We start from the raw sequence: 24,579 nt of genomic DNA, 5'->3' as shown, positions 1-24,579 counted from the left end.
GCGGAGTTGCGTTGAAAAAGTTTGATTCATTATCGCCGGCTCACTGTTTTTCTCTTCATTACAAGTCACCCATCTCCAAGCCTTTCTTCTCTTTCCCAAAATTCATGTTAAGCGAGGAGAAGGGGTAAACAAATGGCATTCTGTTTGTTTGGCAGCGTAATGCTCACTTCAGTAATTATCAGTTTCAACTACTTGTGTTCTCCCCGAATGGTGATCTGGCTTGAATTGCTCAGCATTCCGAAGTTATATATCCCAAAATGGTAAGAAGGTGAGCCTTCTTTTTTTATTTTTGTCCATGTAAACTGGTATATTATTGCAAATTAATGTAGTCCGCATTATAATATATATATATATATATATATATATATATATATATATATATATATATATATATATATATATATATATATATATATATATATATATATATATATATATATATATATATATATATATATATATATATATATATATATATATATATATATATATATATATATATATATATATATATATATATATATATATATATATATATATATATATATATATATATATAATATATATATATATATATATATATATATATATATATATATATAATAATATATATATATATATATATATATATATATATATATATATATGTATGTATGTATGTATGTATGTATATATACATATGTATATATTTATATATATGTCTATATTATATATATATGTGTGTGTGTGTATATATATATATATATATATATATATATATATATATATATATAATATATATATATATATATATATATATATATATACATAAAGATATATGTATACTCGTATATATATGTGTGTGTGTGTGTGTATTATATATCAGAGATTAATGTTAGGGATTATTATAGCGAAGAGATCTTTACCCAACTGGAATAAAATACTAATGAACATGAGTCTTGCATCATATACTTTTATTTTATTTTAACTAATGTAACTTTGGCCTAATATGTCTTCTTGCGCGCTGAATTGTCTTCGCTTTCATTTAAGACTAAATGCTTCTGGTTAGCTTTCACGTTCATACCTCATTTCGAGCATCGGCTCATTCCTTTCGTTTTTCTCCAGTCATATCTCATGGAAGACATGCCAAATAGCTTCAGCACCTTTTGGACAACGTTCTCTGGTTCTGATGAGCTTACGCGAAAGGCACAATAAACGTCAGCAGTTAACGGCGCCTTATCTGTCATTTACCGAGGCTAAATGTTTGATAATGCGACATCTCTATGGTCGGTGCCCGAGGGAGAGTGGCTGGCTAAAACGGGAAATTATCGTCGAGTGTATGTGAGAGAGATCTCGAAAGTTAATTGTGAGTTTTAACGGGAAAAGAGACGATGATGTAATTCATATAATTAGCCTAGTGAGTGAGCAAACTCTGCCGCTAATGCCACCGTCGGGATACAATTTGGCAAGTCTTTAGGTAAGACCCATTAAAATATTTTCATCAAAGGGCAAGAGAAAATGAAGCCCTAATTCGATGAATCGAAGTTGCTGGACTTGTTGTCGGTTAATTGCGCAACCCAAACGTTTCTTTCACATTTCTGCTCTCATGAGTGATTTTAAAAGATCTTGTGCCATAAACGGCCCAAGTTCATTCGAAAGGATTTTTCCCGTTTTCCTATTTAAAGCATGCGATACTCTTTGATGTTATTTCGCGTCGGTGCATTGTCCTTTCCCAGTTAAGAATGGAGCGAAAAGGCAGGGCTAGCATGAATCATCCGACACGACTTTATTTTTCATTGAAATTCGTCGCAAATGTAATCTTGTGTAAATGATGCTAGTGTCCGTGTTGTCTTTCAGGCCTCAGTTTGACCTGCTGCCGCTTACTCCAGGCTTGAAAGGTGTGTTGCAACTCTCCTCAACAGTTTAGTTTTAGCTCTTGGCCTTAGCTCTCCTCTTTTGTAGCTAGCCTTGGGAACAGGCCGTATGGTATAGACTCCATTAGTCGAGATAGCAGCAGCTCAGTGCTTGTTCTTATTTACATGAAGTACAGTTGGACCAATATGGTAATATTTAATATCAGCAGCCCGCTGTTTTTCATTTCAATAAAGAAGTGGACATAACCCAGTGGGCTTTGTTACTTCGATGAAGTAATGACAGTAGCCGAATGCTATTTCTTATTTCTCAGAAATGGCGAGCCTTATGGGCAATATCATTCATATCGTTCCTCCTTCAACAATCTTCGAAGATTCGTTAAACGAACATTTAGGTTGACAGAATCGAGGTCTGTGATTTCTTCCAAAAATAAAATCCCTATTATTATGGAATACTAATAATCAGACTACCATTCTTGTATGGATTTTAAAAAGAGGAGAATTTGTTAGGCTGATATACAGAATACAGTATGAAGTGATTGAATATTCTATGACATAAAACTATCAGTGAGTTGATGGCTGTTGATCCCGAGCTAACGTACGATGCTAAAATTTAGTAGATGTTAGTTCTGCGTAGATTTATGATCACATAATTTTGCAGGTTTGTGTGTTTTTATGGGTATAGCTAACGAATGCTTGCTCATTATTAAGAAAGCAGTTTACTTTTACAAATTATTTATGACTCCGAAACGGACAGGTGTAATTACATTTTCCTCTGTCCTGCGTATGATTTTTCCAGTTTGGTTTTATTTATTTATTTTTGGTTCTTATTTACGGTATATATGCTTTTTGTCGCCATTATTCCATTTATTCACAGTACCCACTTTTGAAGATGAATGGGTTTGCCTCTAACAAGTGGTGAACAAATAATTCACTTTCTACCAACATCCCTATACCTTTCAATGTTTTTTAAGCAGGGAAGCTGATTAGCAGAATAGCCTGTAAATAAGTTGTTTAAGCCTAAAATCCTCTGGTTTTTATTTCACTGTCCAGACATGAATGTTTAAATGAGGATTCGTCAGACGTTAGTGAGTCGAAAATAAATAGAACGCGTATTTTTTCTCTCTTCTGTAAACTTTATCACAGAGATTCTTCCCCCCATCATATCCAATAGCCGCAAATTAATTTCTTCCTTCCCGCACCACCACCATCCTTGTACCTGTGCCGTCAAAATTGATGGCAATATTCAATTAATATTATACTTGCTTCGAACATATTTAGTACATTACTGTTACTCTGCATAATCATGTTTAAGGTCTAGTAATATTTAAACGGGAAGATCATTACCCTGTTAAGTTCAGAATAAAAATTCTCGGATACACGCTATGTTTCATGTTGTAGGATTCTTGTATGACTTACATCTTTCTTTTATTATTATTATTATTATTATTATTATTATTATTATTATTATTATTATTATTATTATTATATAATATATATACACAGTATATAAATATTAACATATTTATAATTGATTGTATAGTTTAGAGTTTTTAAGTATTTTAGCGTATTGAAGTGTTTTGACAACCCGCCGAAGTATTTTCGCAATCAGGGAGGCTATCTGTTTCCTCCGGGAAAACCGGGGTAATCTTTTCAGTTATCTCTTAACATCATGCATCTGACTATTCGTTCATTTTTGTACATTGTTAATCGTGACAGATGTGGCTTGCATATCCTGATATACACATTCATGTGTATGTACACATATTATATATATATATATATATATATATATATATATATATATATATATATATATATATATATATATATATATATATATATATATATAAACGTTTTCTTTTGATAGGGTCCCCCCAGAAAGATTCATTAGTGATTGCCGCATTCAATATGTCACTGGTGATTATTCGATTATAAACCTTTGAGGCTATTCACAGACATTCACATTAAAACCATCAACGCCAAGTCAAACCATCTTACATGCACTGCGTTACTCAGATGTGTGTTGCACGTGCTGAGAAGCTTCCTGCATATTAGGTCCTTTCGGTTCGATAACGTTTCCCTGTCTTAGCAAGTATTCCTCTTTACTTCCTCCGGTTCGATTTTTACTCTATTTCCAACATCCTAGTGCCCTCCATTCTCCACCAAACGAACCCTGTCTTAAAAAAAAAAAAACATTAATGTATCTGATCTTTTCACCTACGCTAACTTTTCACGTGTTTTTCTTACCTCCGCTTTTCTCACGTCTTCCATCATGCTCACTCCTTGTAAGGGAGGTTGAGGAGAGGAAAAGCGTGTTAGACGGCGTAAGTTGCAGGCACGCCATAAGTGTTAGTTCTTGATGGAGCGGTAGTGTGTGTGTGTGTATATATATATATATATATATATATATATATATATATATATATACATACTGTATATAGTGTATATATATATATATATATATATATATATATATATATATATATATATTATACTGTATATATATATGGATGGATATATATATATTTATATATATATGTATATATATATATATATATATATATATAAAATGCTTATATATATACTGTATATATATACAGTATCTTCTTCTTCTTCTTCTTTTAACGTGCTTTTTCCCATTTTTGTATGGGGTAAGTGTGATGCCTTCTTTTGAAGGACTTTTGATTTGGCTTTGGGGTAGACCTGTAGTCTATATATATATATATATATATATATATATATATATATATATATATATATATATATATATATATATATATATATATATATATATGTGTGTGTGTGTGTGTGTGTATGATGTTAAATGAAATTGGTAAGCTCTTCTTCGTGCATGCATGTAAAAGAATCCTAAGGTGCTTAATGAAATTGCTTTGGTCTGTAGGGAAACGACAGATGCGACGAACGTCCCAGAAACCTCCATTTATGGAAAGCGACATGAAGTGAATCGAGCACAAATCTCCTCCTTATCTTTCTTGCTTTGTTCTCGGCGAAATAGAAAAGAAGAAAGTGCAAGAAAGAGGAGGAGGAGGAGGAGGAGGACGTTAGGAAAAGTTATGTGCCTGTAAATCGTGTCGCGCTTAGCTTTGCTGCCATGTTTTGACGGGAAAATAGTCTCTTATTTATGACAGCACCTTAGTGGCTAGAATAATTCTGGACCGCGGGGTGCTGATTTTATGCATGCGTACGCACGCACGTGTGCCTGCTAGTAGGTTACAGTAGCACGTGTATGCATACCATGCGTATTTTTACATTTTTATGTTGTCTCTTTGATTGCTGTATCTAACTTTTACTCTTAAAGTCAGGTTATTCTCATTTTGATACTCAGTATGGTGGCACTAAAAGAATAATGAAAAAGGATGGTCTGGTTCAATTTTATGTATGTGGGATACGTTTGAACAAAATATTTGTTTTATATCTCGTTAGGATTTTTTTGCTCTCTAGAAATTTTATTCATTCTTCTCAGCCTTCTTCGTAAACTTAATTTTACTTTAACTTGAACTTGACATCAGTCCATTATGTAGGTCTGCCAGATAACTCGATCTGGAATAAACTAAACATTTTGCAAGACAGTTTTTCCAAGACAGATTCTTAACTTTCTCCAGACTCCTCAGTTATTTTCTGTGATTGTATCCATAAAATGAGCTCATTACTGATTGAAACATACGCCTATGGTGCTGGAATTTCTGCCGCCATTAAGTCTTTCAGGATCTGGTAGCATATGCCAGGCTTCCCTTGGCCAGAAAAAAAACTATGAGTTTTCTTCAAACTCTCACCTCGAGAAAATAGATATGTGCCTCTTCCCTGTTATCCAAGTTGCATAATCTTCCTCAGTAAGAATAGCATTCATCTCAGCGTCTAATAATAATATTCAGTTCGAACCATGATGATTTTTTTTTTATTATACACTAAGGGAGACATTTGGCTGGTTGCTTATCTCGGTCTCTTCCCCAAATAAAAAAAACATTGGTTCTGATGTCATGCAAACCCCACTTTCATCATGAGGCCTCAGAATCCTTCCTATCGTACCAGGATCACATAAATTTCCTGTACCGCACATAGATCATCACACTACTATATTTTTCACGTTTCCTGGCATATAAAAATTGTTTTTACTGTACATATCATTCTCTCTCTCTCTCTCTCTCTCTCTCTCTCTCTCTCTCTCTCTCTCTCTCTCTCTCTCGTGTTTGTGTATGTATGTATGTATATGTATATAAATATGTACATAAATATTTATATATATACATACATATGTATGTATATGTGTTTATATATGTATATATTTACTGCCGTTTCCGAGTGAGTTAGTTAGGCAGAGAGAGAGTGAAATAGAGCAATCAGTTCCAGTTGCTTGCGTATTCTGTCAGCAACCGCACTGATTCGTTGTCGTTGGTCAAAACGTATTGAAGGTAATTATAAGTTCTCGCTTTCGAACTGAAATTGATTAGTTGTCACAGGCTGCAAGAGCTTCTCTCTGCATTTCAGTCACGCATCCTCCGTGTTTCCACGGCGTTTCGTTTACTGCGTGTCATGAGTTTTGCTTAAAGAACGTGTATGCGGGGAGTAGGATGTCTTTTCACTGTTATAATGATTAATATTAAGACTGTTGTTATAATAAGACTGTTGTTATAATTTTATACTTCGTGGCTATTAATGATATTTATAATATTTTGTATTCGTCCATGGCCCTTTTTTCTCTCTCTCTGGACTTGATTTTTATTGCCTTATAAATTACAGACATCAAATTTGAAGGACAATAGGGCCATGACAGGTGGTCGAGAGTTCCAAAACACCACGGTCACTCCCTACACATTGGATAAGTGCACTTTGGTCCTACAAAAACATCTGAGTGGATCGCTTTATTTTGATCTTTGCTTTACTATTTGCTTGCATGTGGGTTCGACAGTTACAATGGTGAAATGTGTAATGCCGTGGCCGTAGGTTTTCTTAGACTTGTCGTTCGGTATGTGAAAGATAGTCGTTAAAGTCATCAGTAATTCTCTCTCTCTCTCTCTCTCTCTCTCTCTCTCTCTCTCTCTCTCTCTCTCTCTCTCTCTCTCTCTCCCCATCAAAAAAAGTACCGTGAATCTTGCGGGTTTTAGATATTAGGTAAACCAAAGAGTTTAAAAAATAAATATATTAAAGAAATATTTCATCATTTTCTGGTAAAGTCTGAATAAATAATAAGCGCCCAAAACCGAGTTTCATCTTTTATTCAGTTGTAAGTGCAACCATTGTGTATTTTGATAATGCAACTGCTTCTAAAGGATAATTTTTTGCCGAGCTTTATTGTAATAGGAATTGCATTCGTTGCCTTGACCAAAGGAATTTAACAGTTAAGTAAAAACATAAATTTTCAGTTTTTAATAAATGCTCTCCAAAACATGTGGCGAGAGGCATGCGCGAAACAATCTACAAGATGACAAGGCATATAGATGATGATAGTAATGAGTACTTTGTTGATGTTACCGTAAATGCTGAGGTAGGTGGGGGGGAAGATGACTGTTGCAAGCGTGAAGGATGCACATAGTGTACAGAAAATGAGAAAAAACTGAAAGCGTCGGCAAACACTAATACTACTGGAACACATGAGACCCGGGAGTGAAAATATCCATGGTGGAGGTTGTGCCCTGGGAGGCAGGAGTAGCAGGGGCGGGGGTGGGGGTGGGTGGGGAATATGGTGGGTCCTGGTGAGAGAATCAAATTAAAGGTCAGAGGTCAAAACTCGACACTGGATAGTATTCTCGTGTTTGGGAGAGAGAGAGCGAGAGAGAGGAAAAGAGAGAGATGAAACGATAGTCATAAACAAAATCCTATTGTTATGTTCTTTTACCATACCGACGATGAACATGATCCTCCATGAGGCGAAGCCAGGGAGTGTACAGATTCTGGGAAGGGCGTCCTTTGTTCTTGTGCATCTTGGGAATTCCGGTCAACGTTTGTCATCCTGACTGGGGTGCGATCGATTTCACAGCTTAGAAGTATGCAGCTCTGCCTGGAGACGATGTTCGTGATCAAATCGGCTCTTATTTGTTCTAATTGGTGATCAGGTCAGCCCTTTTTAAATGTACTCTTATAGCTGATTGATGAATCAAATGCTACAAACTGCTTTCGCTGTAACTACGGGTGTGGCTGATAAAAATATTTATTTTTTATAGGAGATATTGTCTGTATGAAACGAAAAACTCTTGGTAAGAATTTTTGAAAGTTGTTACATCTCTTAATGAGAAACAATCTAAGAAGTGGAAGCCCAAACTGAGTGCGATTAAAAGGAAAAGGACGAAGAGGTAGGAATGGCCAGGAAATAAAGAACGATTAATGCTATGTAATCACCTACTAAGCATTGCGTCCTTTGGCCCCTTCGCCTTTCCGTGGCTTCTTCATAAGGGTTCTTTTTTTAACAACCCTGGGATCGCTTAATAAGGTTCCTGCCGCACATGGAGAGAAAGAGAGAGAGAGGCGTGTGTGTGTGTGTGTGAGTGTGTGTGTGTGTTTTTAAAGCTGCCCTACGGGAACTTACTGACCAAGCCCCTAAAAACAATAGGAACCAATAAACACTATTACTCACCCAAAAATAAAAACGTTTATGTTTCACGGAGGATAACAAAGCGGGATAAAGACATTACTGCAATCAATACACTAGCGAGATTGTTGGGTGCCATTTAACACAGGCATTGGCACACGTGCCAGCGCGTTTTATTGCACACGTTTATGTGCATAATGCGTATTTTATGTTTACTTTTTTATACTTAACATACACACATTTACTTGTATTGTGCACCTATACTTCGTTTTAAAAGCTTGTACGCCTACATGTTTTTGCTCATGTACAACTGTATATCAACGTTAAGAAGAAAAATGTTATTGCGAGAGTTTGAGGCTAACGACATCATTGTCTGGCTGAAATTAATGAGAAAGAATTGACAATATTTAAATTTAAAACTCAATAAAAGCAGTTGTCTCAGTATGATTAAAATGAACTGAATAGGTAAAACAAAAAATAGAGATTAAGATTCAAGGAAAAAAATAGTATTCAAAATGAAAAAGTAATGCTACTAACTCATGAATGAGGAAAATTTGGGAAATGCCTAACTTTATGAGCGAACATTTTGATACTTCTGGAAACAACAAAATTGCGCTATTGCTAATTGTGTGCTAGACCAGTTGTTATTCAGCTCAAGTTTCATCTTTTATACAGACAAGGACCTAGTAATGAGGTGGCTAAGTCTCTTTGAACAAAGACACGGAACCGTAAAATCACGGTCAAAGGATGATTCTAGGTTAATTATTGCCTTCTGATATGACTGAGAGTTGTGGATTAGCAAGGTCCTGTGTGTCCCAAAATTCCCACGTATCGAGGACCTCACCGCAGATTGCTAGATAAGTAAATGATATGATTAAGGTCAAAAGGAAAAGTAGGGCTTTGTCTAACAGGAATATAACTATAACTGGATTTTTAAAAAAACAGCTGGCCTTTTGCCAGCGTGGGCTGTTGCTCCTAAGCAGCTCATAGACAGTATAAAAAAGAAACATTAATCTGAGGGGAACTGTATAAAGCTGTAAGCATTTACATAACTACTTCGAGGTAGATTGCTGTGGTACGCAAAAAATATTCGATCATCCCTACTTAAACATTTTGTGTCAGTGCTGTACATTTGCCTAGGAAGAGTCTTCTTATGTAAATGCCTATTTTCTTTTTATTGAATTTCATATGGTTAAGATTACATTTTAAGTCTAAAACAGTGACTAAATACAAATCATATTTGTTTCTCTTAGCTTCTAACAGTAATTGGGGACCACAGCGAGAAACTGAGTAATTTGGTACCGTAAAATAAGGTTGTATACTAACCTAACTCTCCCTAACTTAATCTGGCCTGGGGCGCCTGGTCCTACCCGACTTGTGAGGCTTCTACCTTCCTTGGCTTTTCCCACCCATCCTACCAAACTAACTTTACCTACAATGTCATAAATCCCAGAGTGAAATACTTGGATGCATCCCAATCCAACATAAATTAGGCTGACGTGCCTCGCTTACTCTTGGTTAGTTTGCAGCTATGGGACCCTTCTTCCCCCCCTCCCCCCCAACCTGAATTACGGTTTCTCACTGTAGTCTTCCATTTTATTATGGATTTACCAATCATTTCTGAACTATTACCGTAAAGCTGTGGGTCCTTATTGTGGTCCTCCATTATAGTAAAAGCAATGTTTTAACAAAGGCAGTCAATGGCCTTGCTGGCCCAGCGCATTGCTTTTAACCCGTACTTCCATGATGCAAACGATCATTATTGTTACTCAAAGGAAGAGGGTCGTTTGATAGTAACCATCAAGGAAAATATGTTTCGTAAAAATATGAAAATCTATAAAAAAAAAAAACTATATCGCAATATTAAAAAAACTTCCTACAAAGGTAATTGTAGTTTTTAGAGGCTGCTCACGTCCAGCTAGATACAACATTCTTTTCTGAATGCACAGCATTATCGACACCTTAGGCGTTTTATCAGGTATAACGAAACTAACTGCGCCATCACTAGCAGGCAAAGCACGGAAAGAATCGTATCATTGGTAGTCGGGGAAACGGGTGAAAGCATTTATCACTGCTTAATGGCAACTATCACCCCAGGTAACACCTACGGAAAAGATAGACTTTGTAAATTGAATACGCCTTGAAGAGCTCTCCTCGACCAATTAGGTGTAGGATATCCTAAAATTAACTGAAATACTTTTGAAACATATTCACACTTAGGTAGTTATTGGTTGGCAGTTCACATGAACCTTTAATGCTCATGAAACACGACAGGAAAATATGTTATCTTTGTCGAATTTCATATGTACATGAATGAAGGTACCTTTGAATATTGTGCTTTAATGAAAGCACATATTCTGCATTGGTAGAGAATTACGTTAGCTCCCACCATTATTATATAAAAATTACTTCGTTACTTGCTCTGATAAAAAGCGAATATTTATATGACGATTTTAACTGCGCTTGTAAAAAAACAAAAGAAAGGCTAATTTGAGAACTGGTTTAAAACTGAAATAGTAATTCCTTTAGCTAGATAACTAGTATGTCCAAGGGAAGGTAGTTTGATGTACTTGACATATTTTTGGCAGTGCAACATATCGAATGAGGAAGAAAATTAAGATTAATTTTTGAGTTATATTACACGTGATGCAAAACAGGAAAATAATTAAGTTTCAATAATCAGATATGCTAGAATAAGGGTGCATTTAAATCATAGATTTACATGAGGAAGAAATACTGCATTTTGATTAGATACCATGGTTGGTTTATCACCAAAATGATTGACAGAATATAATCTTTGTACCTATTTTGAACGATTTTATCCTGATATGGTTTTACCCTTTTATTTTTGTTTCCTCCCACACTGCATTTTTCTTTTGTGTAGTGCCAGAAAAAAAAGATAAAATGAGAAATTTCGTCTTAGACATAAATACACCAATGCTGAAAAAGATTCAAAGCCTATCAAAGTACGTTACGTTGCGTTTGCAGTTATAAAATTTAAAAAAAGTTACAAGAAATGCGTAAACAAATTTTTCCCTAATCATACAAATATTTTTACCATAATTTGAGAAATATATATATATATATATATATATATATATATATATATATATATATATATATATATATATATATATATATATATATATATATATATATATATGTGTGTGTGTGTGTGTGTTTATGTATGTATGTATATACATATTTATGTATGTAATGTATATATTTATATATATACTGTATATATATATATATATATATATATATATATATATATATATATATATATGTATATATATATAATTACTCCATGTCCATATTAATGTCTTATCGTTGATTGCACATATATTATTTGGTCAAAGTTCAATAAAGTTTTAAGGAAGCCGTATTATCTCTCTCTCTTTGATAATGGTGTTTTTGTGTTGCAATGCTGGACTTCCGGCAATGCTCAGTTATGACATGCTTTTGTTTCAAGTTAGTAATAACATTGATGACTTTCGAATTAAGAATCCGAGGGAGTTTCAAAGAGCAACGATTGTTCGCTGCACATTTAGGTGCTTTCTCCTTTGGACGTTTCTAAAATGGACTGGGGGTTATTACCTTCTATCTAGTGATATTTAATAGAATTACAAAAAACATGTCGCACAAATATACTTCCTGGTATATTCACTTGACGTTAAAGGTATTTGTGTTATTCGATGTTGTAACCTTTGGAGTATTTCTGTATACCAGGTCTCACTTTCTTGTTAAAGTGTTAACAGCAAATTCATTATATTCTGCGGTAAATTACCTTAAGGTAATTGTTTATGACAATCTCTCTCTCTCTCTCTCTCTCTCTCTCTCTCTCTCTCTCTCTCTCTCAACACACACATTGGGTTTAACTGTGTTGAAAGTCTACTAATGTCGTTGAAATATACATAACTATGCTTTGTATTATAGCCGTTACTTCCGCTATGCTATAATCCACTTACCGTTATGGATGCCTAATGTGTCAGGCCATAACATGCAGTCCGTATCAGCATCATAATTTGAGAAGCAGTGTAGAAATGAAATTTTAATTTTGTTACCAGACTTTACTACATCTCGGGCTCATAACTTTTTGTTAATCAGGAATTATTGTCCAACTCGACTTTGAAATGAAACTTTGCTGCAGGGTGAAACCTATCGGTTTTGGAAGTAACGCTGCCTTTAAAGTATGGCTAGGTGGCAGTCTAAATGGGTGTACTCAACTAAATAAGAAGAAAACAGGACTTTACTAGTCAGTTCCAGAAGTTTCCAAGACTCATTCCTTTCCAGTTATCTGTAGTCTGTTGATTTTGCCTTTCCAGTTATCTGTAGTCTGTTAATTTTGCCTTTCCAGTTATCTGTAGTCTGTTGATTTTGCCTTTCCAGTTATCTGTAGTCTGTTGATTTTGCCTTTCCAGTTATCTGTAGTCGGTTGATTTTGCCTTTCCAGTTATCTGTAGTCTGTTGATTTTGCCTTTCCAGTTTTCTGTAGTCTGTTGATTTTGCCTTTCCAGTTATCTGTAGTCTGTTGATTTTGCCTTTCCAGTTTTCTGTAGTCTGTTGATTTTGCCTTTCCAGTTATCTGTAGTCGGTTGATTTTGCCTTTCCAGTTATCTGTAGTCTGTTGATTTTGCCTTTCCAGTTTTCTGTAGTCTGTTGATTTTGCCTTTCCAGTTATCTGTAGTCTGTTGATTTTGCCTTTCCAGTTTCCTGTAGTCTGTTGATTTTGCCTTTCCAGTTACCTGTAGTCTGTTGATTTTGCCTTTCCAGTTACCTGTAGTCTGTTGATTTTGCCTTTCCAGTTATCTGTAGTCTGTTAATTTTGCCTTTCCAGTTATCTGTAGTCGGTTGATTTTGCCTTTCCAGTTATCTGTAGTCGGTTGATTTTGCCTTTCCAGTTATCTGTAGTCTGTTGATTTTGCCTTTCCAGTTATCTGTAGTCTGTTGATTTTGCCTTTCCAGTTTCCTGTAGTCTGTTGATTTTGCCTTTCCAGTTACCTGTAGTCTGTTGATTTTGCCTTTCCAGTTACCTGTAGTCTGTTGATTTTGCCTTTCCAGTTATCTGTATTCTGTTGATTTTGAAAATAAAATGCCAACTGTAGCTCGCGATGTCCATTCAGTACTGTTTTATGGCAGTAGCTTTAGAACTGTATTACATGGAAACTTGAAATTTTAGAGAGAATAATTCCACTTCTCAGAGAGAGTTGTACGTTGGACGATGTGAAACTTTTCCAGTGAGCCTACAATATCCAGTTTGAAATTAATTCACATGCACGGGAATATAAAAAGGATTGCTTGATGTTGGGCAGAATACATGGGATTACATTATAAAATGTTTTGGGGGGCAAATGATTTATTTCATAAATGTCAGTAATGGAATATTTTCATAGTATCATTTCAGAAAACTCCTTAAACGATTTTGGTAGTATGGAATTATTTTTATGTAATTTAGTAGTTTCTTATATATTTATTTTTTCGAGGGCAGGGGCACAAGGAAGGTATTAAACATGGAACTTGCTCTTTCAGCTAAGTGCTGTAGCGAAGAATCGTTAGATTTAATGACTCCTTAACCATCAACCTTCATCGCCTTACTCGGTGTTAAATGCTGTTGCATTGCTTTCGATCATTACTTTCGGTCACTCCGGGACCAGAGACCGAACCGTGATACATTATTAGGCATAATAATATCTTGCAAACAGACTTAATTATTTTTTATTTTCGGCTTTGAAGATTTAGAAAAATTTTGTCTTAAGTTATGTTTGGAAAAATTACATATGTTCCTGTGGTCGAGACCTTGATTATAAGCTTGACCTTTTACCCTTCAAGTTGAACTACAGACAGGCGGTTATATTTTGCATGAATAGATAGGAATCGCAAGTCGATAACATTTATGCATGCAGTTATTTATTATATTATCATATTACCTTTATGCATAACCTTTTATAAATACTTTATTGAAACTTTGAATTTCACGAGGAGTCCCATTTTTTAAATGGACAAGTTGGTTTCTATGGCGACATTTGACCATTATTCATTTTTATCCAGCGGACATTCATCATCGAGATAGTTGGTCATCGAATGTTTTACTAAGTTTCATCAAATCCCAATTTTCATCCGTTCCCCCAAGTTCGAGTCTCCAGCCGGCCAATGAAGAATTAGAGGAATTTATTTCTGGTGATAGAAATTAATTTCTCGCTATAATGTGGTTCGGATTCCACAATAAGCTGTAGGTCCCGATGCTAGGTAACCAATTGGTTCTTAGCCACGTAAAATAAATCTAATCCTTCGGGCCAGCCCTAGGAGAGCTGTTAATCAGCTCAGTGGTCTGGTTAAACTAAGGTATACTTAACTTTGTCTTCATCCGTTCCAGAGATATTTTATGAAGACACAGGGATAGAGACAGTGACACAAAGACATGGCTGATGCATTTCTCTTCAGTTTCGTTGGGAAGTTGAAAAGATCAGTGGGATCTTACTACAGCCTTGATTTGTTAACTAATTTTGTGTCGCAAGTAGAATGTTATATCAGTTTAGTGTCGCTGGGGGAAAGATGAAAGGCACTGGTGGGATGATGTACATTTGAATGTGGGCTAACCTTAATAAATTTCCCTCTAGAAGTGTCATTGTGACAATGAGAAATGTCGTCGGCTCAATGACAAGAACACAAGAAACTGCGCGTTCCTTTTAGCTATCACAGCCATTCTATTTCCCTTGTTCTTGTTTGTATTATCGGAATTCTTTATCATCTTTCGCATTCCTTGAGTACTATGCATATCCTCAGTTTAAACGGTATTTTGTCATCGATATTCGTAAAATTTCATAATTAGCCAATATTTTCATTTTGTGAGACTTAATCATATTTCAGCTATTTTAATTTGTCTTTGTGTTTGCGTAATTAACTATGACTTAACTTGGATAGAAGTAAGAAAAAATAGTTCTTGGAAGTAAAATAAAAAAAAAAGAGAGAGAGAGAGAGAATGGAAGGGAACTAGCACCACCAGAGGCGGTAAAAAATTAACTCTCTTGTTGAGAGTAAAATTAAATGCTTGAACTGTTAGAAACTCGGGAACAAACTGTTGATAAAAGTACTAAAGTAGTTTCCGTGAATTTTCCTGTGATATTTTTTTTGTTTTATAATCCAGTCAACCTGAACTTCTGGCGGTAAAATCTTATAGGTATGAAAGGTGTAATCTGTTTAAAGTTTCCTTTGAGTGAACGTACCCAAATATCGATATATAGTCTCAGATACCTTACACTTGAATATTTTGTTTTAGTTAGTTTATTCTCTTCATTGCAATAAGTAATGATCCTTCGTGTCTGAATGATTGAATGATTGAGTGCTTATGAATGGATACCAATTTGGACTTACAACTTCCGAACTAGGCAATTAAGTGAGCGATGCTAGATCAACGTATCAGCAGACGTCGAATTTCCACAAATCGTTTCTGTCGATATTGACGTCAGAGAATCCGATTACAAACCTGTCGATGGGATGAAGTAAATATTCCTTACTTTCTCGGGTTCTTGACTTTCGTTTACGTATGTGAGCCTTTTCATATGTAAGAAATTTTATATCATCATGGAAATATATTATTATAAACAGTTGCTCAGTATTCTTTTATTCGTAACACGGAATGTTTTAATGGAAGTGAGTATATCTTAGTTACTTCAAGCCGTGATGCTAGGAAGAGAGAGACAAATTAAAAATGGTGGCCGTGTCCCGATTCGTTAAAATAGATACATGCGTCCTTTTCTTGTAGAAAGTTTGCCTTACTGACGGAAAAACAGCAGCAGCTGGTGCACGATGCACATACTTACCAAGAGAGATGCGGTCGATTCGTAATCAGGAGGAACGGAAGAATGAAAATCAGATAAAAGGAGAAGAGAAGGCTGATTGATTTATCATGATGAGCTCGCGTGACAACAATATTAGTCATCGACTGAAGGGTATGCAAGCTTTCAGGAAATAAGCTTCATCTTGATAACAGCTTTATGACAAATTGATATTCTTGGAACCCTCACTTTTATGTGGAGGGATACTTACATGTCTGAGAATATACGTGAGTGACACAGTTAACGAGGCAGTGTCGATTTCCTTTTCTGGTGGAAAGGCATTTTGTCTTTTCTGTAAATCAATAGTTCAGTAACGTTACATTTTGCCTCCTTAGTACTGTATGTAGTTAACATTTAAAAATTACAACAAAATTAACTTTTTTCTTTACTGTTATCGGTTGGGGATTAATGCCGGTGACTATAGTTGTAACTTTATTATTACCAGAAAATTAGTTCAAACGTCCAAATTACGACACGGCCAAGCAGTAAATAGCATTACCAACACCGAATGTAAACAGAATGTTGATTGCGTACCTCATCATTTATTGATTCGTGCACTGCATTAACATTTGCTTACGCAAGACTGTACTTAATTAAGCCATGAAACGAATCGCCACTTGTGTTAAATTGTTAATTTCTCATCTCCCACCCTCCTTGTACGGTAAGGCTTTGCGCATGCGTGAAACCACATTACAGAGCTGCGTGATACAGCGTCCCTTATAGCGTTTTGCCTTCAGCCTTTTGTTGTTGCTCCTGTATCGTATGGATACCAACAGCCCCTTGTAATATCCTTTTATTGTTAAAGAAGACGTGCGGATACCCATAGGCAGAGTTTCAATTACAATGGAAATGTCTTCCGCGGCGTTGGCTGTATCGAGTTTTTATATGGTGCTATTTTCTCGGAAGAATTGGGCATTGTTGCATTAGTTTTCGAAGTCCCATTGACGCTTTTTACCTGATCTCTTTTGCTGCTGAGTTATCTCTGGTGTCGTGTCAGAGCGTTCGCGATAAATTTACTCGAGATATTCTTTAATGTTTGTTGGTTAAGTTTTTTTCTTTATGAGCTTTTCACTTTTTCTTTTTACGTAGATGGTCCTTGATCTTGTAAATTTGTTTAAGCGTTCGAAAAAATTGCATTAATTAACGCGAGGATGAAGGTTAATTATGAAGGCATAAACTTTACTTAACAAATTAAAGACTTCATGTCATCAGAGAGAAAAGGTAAATGACTTAGGAGAAGAAGAGTTACCCTCTCGAACAAAGAGTTTTAATGGCATTGGACAAATTTGGATTCTTAAATTAAAACAATGATCATAAAGGTAACCAAAGTAAAGATAGGGAGTCATAAATAGGTACTTGTGATGGATGCCACAAACCATATAGGCTACATCCAAACGTCTAAACGTCTCTTTGTTGTGATTACCAAACTTCCCGATACATCTTTGTTGATAGGCGTTACTTTCCTGTAGACAGGTCTTTCATGATAAATAATTAACGAAAATGATTAACTGGACAGAATTAAACTGAAAGATTAAATCACTACATTTCCTAAAATTAAGAGGAGATACACACTTATATCAGTAGTCTCGGGTTGTATCGTATTCCTTTTTTTTTTATTTTCTTCTCTCTCTTCCATAGGCTTTTCAACTGGTGTAGAAATTCAGCCGTAATGATGCTTAAGCACTATATAGTTCTCCTAATTTATATACTCATCCTGATCTTTGGTGATGTTTAGTGGCAAATAATAATGAAAGCTTGCTCGGATAATGTCACCTTTTTGCGTACCATAAGGCTGTTGGAATTCCTTAGAGTGAAACATGAAATTTTCTTTCAGAGATAAAAAAAAAATAAAAAAAAAAGCTCTCGTATGGGATACGAAATGCGAGCTGAAGTGGGGAGAATGAGGAAACTATATTGCCCCTCGAGTTCATATCAGTTATTTGATTCTACACCTTTGTTTATAAAACTATAATGGTAAGATGAAATATTTCCGCAGCTTTCTTTTTTCTATGTAGAAAGTCCGGAACCAACTGTAATAAAAGTAAAAAAAAAAAAACTGGGTTTAAAAAACAAAAAAAGCGTTCGGTTCCGCCTCCTTAGAGAAGAAAAGGATTGTCTTACGGGACTCCACTCCATTTTGAGGTCATGCCTCATAAACTGCTAAACAAAAGAGCATCAGAGGGTCTCTGCCTTTTTTTTCCTATTCTCTTGTTATTTCTAGATTTTTATATTCTTCTTTAATTTTCCTTTTACAATCTCTCTCATAAACCTAATGTCGGTGCGGTTTTATCTCGGCGTAGACTTACAGGAAATGTTTATACAATTCAGCTTGTTTTCAGACCGTGGTATTCACTGGTTAAGTTTGTTGTAGCAGATAAGGATAAAAATGAAGAAAGTGTGCGTTTTTGAGTTTAGAAATAAGTTGTGCATAGTACTTATTTAATAAAGACTTGTTTCATTTTACTGCTATTATTATGCTTTTTTTTTTTTTTAACGAGGGATTTCTTTTAGTAGCTGGGTTGCTTGAATTTTTTGTGCATTCCATTCCATTTTATTTCTTTGTCAGGAGCGTGTTCCCTGCATCGTAAATGATTCATTCTTATAAATAAAAAAACGACTTTAAATCAAGATACCTTGCACGTTGACTTACAGAAAGAGTGAGGCTGTAACCGTGCATAACAATAATTCATTACTAATTGTTCCTTGTGGGAAAATCCATCGCTGCTGCTTTACGCAAAGTGCATTAATGTAATGATAATCAGAAAATGAAACGGTTTTATTGAAACAATAGAACTACAATAGAAGAAATTTCCGCTGATTCTTCATATCCTCCCTCCTAATTTCAAGAAACAAAGCATTATTATAAATTGGTATTGAAAGCCTTTCTTTTATGCATTCCAGTTTGTAGCGTAAATAACACGTGGGTTTTGTGACATGTATGTAGTACTAATAAATGGCGGTAGATTGCTTCCAAGTTCTGTACCATTTGAGCATAATTTCTGAATTAAAATTTGCACGCTGCAATTTCTAGTAAAAAAATTGGCTCACTTTTATCTACTAAAAAATAAAAATAAAACTGTTTACTGGTCTGCTACGAACCACGAAAACCTAGCACCAGGGAAATAGAGGCCCGTGCAAGGAACAAAAGTGAGCGGCGAGAGGAATGCAGGTTTCTTCACCCATGTCCTTCACTCGGGCATAAACTTTGAAGAGTTTAATGAAGATGGTTAGAACTTGCATTTACCTATGCTGGTTCATCATACGTTGATGGTCAAAACGATCGTCTGTATTGCGATTTGAAACAATTTCCAGGCTCTTTCAGAAATGGTAGCTGGGACGTGCTTGTGAAATTGGGAAGATATCTTATGTTTTTAACATGAATAACTTTTCTGTGATTGCTTCGGAGTAATGAGTATCCACTTAAGACTTGACAAACAAAGGATCCATTCATTTAATTGATAAAATCACTTGTTTTATAATTCAGTTATTTTTGTGTGGATGTTTTTTCTAATTATTTGAATAACCAAATGAAAAAAAATCCCCCCCTGACTATAAATGCGTCACTCGACGAAGCTAATAAAAGAAGGAGTAAACTGTCCAGATTACGTAACCCGACATGTCACCTTGAACCAGAACGAAGCCTGCCGTCATCTCAGGAACAAGACTTCATCCTGTTGCCAGCGACGCGAGACGGTGTGCTGAGAAAAGAGAGTTATCTGTTTTCATCATTCCCATTTCTCACGAACAGTTTTTCCCCTTTCGTATAATTCGTGAAGCGCCATCGTGCATTGGAATCCTACCTTGAAGGAAGTAATAATTCGGTAGATTGTTCTGCTCGGGTTGTTTATTATACTGAAGGTTTTTCAACTTCAGGCGGCGCAACAATTCCTATGTCATCTCTTCTCCTTTAAGCCCTTCAGACCGCTGTCGTATTGCCGCATTTCCACCTTCCTTTGTCCCTCCACACATTACTCAGCTTCTGTTATTCATTCCAGCAGAATTTGCTCTATTTTTTGTGGACTTTTTTGGGGTTGATTCCTAGTTTCAGGGAATGGTAGTTAAACACTTGTATGTGTTAAACGTAGTAGTAAATTATGTAGCGTATAGTACCAGTATTTATATTTATTATGTGCAAAGTTAGTTCGGTAATAATTCGCACTATAATGCCAGCATCATTCAGATTTCAGTGATGCGTATCAGTCGTCTGATAACTGCTAGCAATGATTAGCAATGAGTATTGATCGCGTGCATAGCTCCAAGTTGCGTTTACTAATTCAAGCTATTGATACCAGGTAAGACTTGTAGTGTTAACTTTTCTTTTGTTGCAGATCCACGTGGGGAGGGAAGGGTGGGGAGTGGGGATGGGGAGGACCACACCAGCTTCCTCTTACCTCGCTTCCCCTCCTTATATCTTTTCAGTTATTCGTATGCGTTTTCCCTCCCGTCGTCTTTTGTTTTATTTAAACGCATTTCTCTTTCCCTCATCCTTTGTTGGTATATTTCTGTTTTTCCTTTTCCATTTTCTTTATTCATTCTTCAGTTCCTGCTCTCTTCCGGCTTTCTTAATTCCTTTCCCTTTAGGTGCAGTTTATCCATTCACCTTCCTTATTTCTATATTTTCTTCCTTTTCCCACTCTCGATAACTCTCATTCCCCTTTCCATTCTCGCTTTCCTTCTCTATGTTTTTCTAATCCCTCTTTCATTATTTTTAACTAACCTTGACTTTTGAATTCGTCGTTTGCTAATAATTCTTGAGCAAACGATATCTGTGAATATTTATATGATAACCTTATCGCTTCGGCTGCCAATTCTTGTTATTAATGGTTGTCATTAATTTTCGAGATATATTGGTTAACTGTTGGCGTGGGATTGCACGGTAGCTTAAGTATCCTGAACTGTTAAGGTGTATTTTGTATGCCGAGTTTGTTAAAATGCATTAGAAATCTATTTACATTGGCAAACCTTTTCTTGGCTGTTTACATTGTAAAAGATTGCACATTTCTTTAGTTTTGAATAATAAACCAATTTGAAACAAGTTGAGGGCAGAATGGTATAGCAACTAAAGTTTCAGGGGTACCTCAAGAAGCAGACGGGGGATAATAACTGCATCCCAACAGTTCTTTTTATATCTTATACTAAATTTATATCTTTACAGTCGAAAACAAATCTTGATAAAACAAAAAAGTTTAGCTAACCTCGTTTGAAACGACCACTTGCGCAAGGATTGAGTCTGTTCCCTGTCCGGAGCCATCTAAGCATTTAACACCATGTGTTGGGTCTGGTTCTCTTTCCACGCAGTTGACCCAAGGTTCAACTTCACTCAAAGAAGTGACGTTACTGAAAGGGATCACCAAAGCTCGTGTCTTCTTAAGTAGTACAGTTAAACGCAGGTCATTCGTTTTTTCTCTATAGGAAAATTGGTTTTTCTGACCCCAAGAGTTAATTTTTAGCGATACAAGATCTCTCTCAGAAGATCAATATTCACCGTAAATATTCGGTCATGACATTGTAAAAGAAATCTAACTTGAAAACACATTTCAGCTTAGTTCTCCTGCCTTATGAATATTTTTTATGAAAGCTGGAAGATGACTTAGCTAGGAAACTGATTCTGAAAAGAATATTTTTTTTATGAAAGCTGAAAGATGACTTAGCTCGGTAACTTATAATGAAAAGAACACGATTTTCGTTTATTTGAAAAATACGATAACTTGGTCTCCTTAGGCAGTTACTTGACGGGTTACAAAGTATGCGGAATGCTTAAATGTTTGAAGATTCCAGTAGGAACCGGTAGCAAAAGAATGTTCATTGGTAAGTTTAAAATTTACGAAAGCGTTCCTTTACGACAACACAAATACATTTAGTTTAAAAGATATTCATTCACAATGGAGACCACCACTGCATAGATATTGTTCAAAGTCCTTTGTATAGAAACGAAGTGAAACTTCAGCAAAAAAATTACAGTAGTGACCTTGAAAATTATAGGTATGTAATAACCAATAAAAATCCAACTAGCTCCCCCCTCCCCCCGACTCCAGTTCGACTTACTTGCTCTTCCCCTCCCTCACTTCTAAACTATTTTTGTGTATTCTGGCTCTCCTTACCACTGAAATAAAGTAGTATTAACAGTACTCAAACTTTCATAATATTAGGCTTAATCTGGTGTTTATATCTCTAAACATCGCCATATGCAAAGACGCAAATTCCGCAGCTTTTCTGATGAAGTAATGTTTATCTCGAACAATGTGAAGGATTTGTGAGACCACCCAGTGGCTTGTAGATCACTGATGTTAACCGGAAAACGTTTAAGACTGATTAATCACAATTTTGGCGGTTCATGCTCGCTAAAACCTCTCGCGGGGGGAATGGAGTGTATATATCCTAGATGGGTAGTAAATAATCAACTTTTTAAAGTGAAAAGGTTTATTATATATATATATATATATGTATGTATATATGTGTATGTGTATATATATATATTTATATTTGATTATAATATATATATCATATATATATATACATGTGTGTGTATAAACACATGATCCCTGTGTAAAGCTTAAGGGATATTGCTTCCATCGTATATTTCATTCAGGCAAATTAATGCGATGACTCTAATAGAAATTTTTGAATTCAAAACTGTACGCACGTTGTTTCACCCCTATTAATCTTAAATTGACTCTGAAAGCAATATATTTTAACCCTTTTTATTATGCTGTGACGTCTTGTGACGATATGCACCTGCAAGAGGCTCCTTCTCGAAGGGAAATTTCACCTATGGTACTGAACCACGTGGGATAGATTTGATTCGATAAGAGTAAAACATTGATATGAATATTATTTAACATCACTTCTCTCATTATGCTACGTGAAATTCATTAGTTTGATGTATTATTCATTATTTGTATGTCTGTTATGTAAGAAATATGTCCATTGTTTTTGCTTTTTGAAGCTATTTCAGGTATACAGGTGGAAGCGTTAGCAATAATGTATGCTTGCATTTTCCGGTATTGCCAGTTTTATGACCGTAATGAATAACAACGCGCCATATTTCCCCAAGAAGATGTAAAATGTGCGGACGCAAACAGTTCTTCCGATATAGCGCAGGGATGAGCAGGAATATTGAACTGAATGACAGATGCAAAACGTGATGAACTGCGCTAAAACCACCTATTTAGAAAAATACAATGTGCTCTTCGATTATGAATGTCACTTACCATAGGTTCCTCATTCAGTGTAGAATTCAAGAGAGACACAACGGGCTTCAGGGGAGTAAACAAAATTTTGAGACAGTATCTCGCACAGGATGTCTATTTTTCTTTATTTCCTCGTGTGATGATTCATCTATTCAAAAAAAAAAAAAAGTTGAACGTAGGTTAACACTTCTGATTTATAGTACATCGAGCATTAATGAAACTTGATTCAAATTCTTATCAGTGTGGGTCATAATGAGGCCCGGAGGCCAACAGCCCAAGTTTCCTCTTCCCATGTAGAAGGGATTCAACAGACAGCATTTCATTGAATAATGAATGTATTTTGTCCTGTAATTTTTCTGCTTCCGCCATATAGAGTTAAAAATGAAACTGAACTGGAATAAAACTTCATTAATTCTGTTCATTTTCTGTCTCAACATGGAGTACAGTATATGAAAACGTAGCCATTTGAACCGCAAAGTTTTTTTTTTTTTTTTTTCCTGACAGAAAATGTCACAAGATACTGAAATGCAGTTTGCTTCAGTCCCTCTGCTCCTTACCAAGAGAACAAGTGATACTGAAACACATTCACTTTATTAGTTCTATATACCAGTTGACCATACATGTTTCCGTCTCTTGCGACAAAAGATACCCAGTGAAGTTGGAATATAAAAACCCCCATTGATGAATTAGAAGGACAGACTGAATGCCCTTTTCTCATACAGTGAATCCGGGCAAGACGAGTTTGAAAGGGAAATTTCTGTTGTCTACACATGGCTCCGTAATCATTACAAAGCTTCGAGGGCTCCGATAAAATAAAATGAATTCTCGGTGTGTGGGAAGTAAAATACCTGGTAGGTCACTACACTGAATCTATGACCTAATAATATTCAACATACAAAAGTGTTCAAATTAGGGGGAAGAATATTTGAGATACTCCAAACAGGAACTCATAACGATACACCCACGTGCATGCTTATGCATGTGAAGACGCGCACACGAGCGTGTACAAGCACGCAAGGCGCTGACACACACACAATATCTGTGTAATGACACGTGTATGTATATGTATGTATATATATATATATATATATATATATATATATATATATATATATATATATATATATATATATGTGTGTGTGTGTGTGTGTGTG

The sequence above is a fragment of the Macrobrachium rosenbergii genome, chromosome 44, assembly GCF_040412425.1.
Source record: "Macrobrachium rosenbergii isolate ZJJX-2024 chromosome 44, ASM4041242v1, whole genome shotgun sequence".
NCBI classification, from domain to species: domain Eukaryota; kingdom Metazoa; phylum Arthropoda; class Malacostraca; order Decapoda; family Palaemonidae; genus Macrobrachium; species Macrobrachium rosenbergii.
The sequence above is the reverse complement of the archived record's forward strand: the minus strand, read 5'-3'. Positions refer to the sequence as shown.